Below are 1,354 nucleotides of genomic sequence, written 5' to 3' on the forward strand. Positions count from 1 at the left end.
TGGAAATTCAGACCTTCTTGCAGCTGAACCCCTCTGCTCCCGCTTTTGATGGTGTATAGTCGGGCTTTCGAGCCTTTTCTTCCCCGGTTTTTACAAATTATGGTTGGAAATTCAGACCTTCTTGCAGCTGAACCCCTCTGCTCCCGCTTTTGATGGTGTATTGTCGGGCATTCGCACCTTTTCTTACCCGCTATTTACAAAAAATGGTCGGCCATTCACACCTTCTTGTAGATGCTTGGAGTGAACGGAGCAAGCTCCTTTTTCAACTCCTATTGATAAAAATCCATTTAATATGTAGTCCTTGCATAGACATATCACATATTAAACTGATAAGTACAGATACTACACTTGATCTTAGCCAAAAGGCCGAGAAGCGATAACTGTCCACTGGTTCACGTCCGAGGGCCCTTCCTGGCACAATGCGCACTTGTAGCGGTGTTCTTTTTATGGCCATAGTGTCACTTTGCACCTCCGCCCACCCGCTGCACTGAGCACTCTTCAACCCTTTTAAATGGTATAACTTTACACTACCGCACGCTCCAGCGAGCACCATTCAAGCAACATCGGCACAGTCGCAACAAGTAAGGTGACTCTACTCAGAGAAGTCACTCTGCACAGTAACAAGATTTCTTTTGCACAGACAGAAAGGGCTTCACCCGCAAAGGTAAAGCCTGCCAAAAATAGAAACAATTCATTAGTGCTGCTCTCCACGGAAGTCTTTAGTAAAAGGCGAAAGACTTGTACATTATGAAGAGAAACCAGTGTACTGCGGGGCAGGGCATCAGGCTAGTTGGCATAGCCACCTTCCCCATGGTGGGCTTTGCTTGGTTGAGACGCTTGCTCCCCCCCCTTGCTCCTCGGCTGACCAAGTAGGAACAATCGGGCCCTATTCGATGGCTGCCTTGTCTTTTACTCTGTGCAAAAGACAAGGCAGCCACAAACAACACGGGAACACCGTATTGAGGCTTTGATCTGACTGCTCATTCGGTGTCGCGTTTCTTTCAAGCAATTCTCCCGGTTAGCCCGCACTCGGCTCGCTCCCAGAGCCGCGTTAAAGTCTGCTTCGCATTCACTCTCTTTTATCAGCAGATTAAAAGAAAGTTTCATCTTAGGCTCCCTGAAACTTCCATCCTGCACCGCTGTTTGCTTTTTCACAAGAGCAGCGGAGAGCGCACCGTTCCCAGCGGCACTGCAGTACCGGGTCGATGCTTGGAGTGAACGGAGCAAGCTCCTTTTTCAACTCCTATTGATACAAATCCATTTAATATGTAGTCTCGCATAGAGGACATATCAGACATTAAACTGATAAGAACAGATACTACACTTGATCTTAGCCAAAAGGCCGAGAAGCGAT

At 47.6% G+C, this 1,354-nt stretch overlaps 2 non-coding genes and 1 pseudogene across 2 annotated transcripts; all 3 read right to left on the bottom strand.

Annotated features, from left to right (window-relative positions):
- Positions 1-210: 210 nt before the first annotated feature.
- Positions 211-378, bottom strand: LOC140286963 (U2 spliceosomal RNA; annotated as a pseudogene).
- A 275-nt stretch (positions 379-653) lies between these two features.
- LOC140286979 (U5 spliceosomal RNA) lies at positions 654-767 on the bottom strand. The gene has a single exon (XR_011911368.1). It is a non-coding gene; the product is annotated as a U5 spliceosomal RNA (small nuclear RNA).
- Positions 768-1,164: 397 nt separating this feature from the next.
- LOC140286982 (U2 spliceosomal RNA) lies at positions 1,165-1,354 on the bottom strand. The gene has a single exon (XR_011911371.1). It is a non-coding gene; the product is annotated as a U2 spliceosomal RNA (small nuclear RNA).

Source organism: Leuresthes tenuis, unplaced genomic scaffold, assembly GCF_036924035.1.
Source record: "Leuresthes tenuis unplaced genomic scaffold, fLeuTen1.0.hap1 SCAF_102, whole genome shotgun sequence".
Classification (NCBI taxonomy): domain Eukaryota; kingdom Metazoa; phylum Chordata; class Actinopteri; order Atheriniformes; family Atherinopsidae; genus Leuresthes; species Leuresthes tenuis.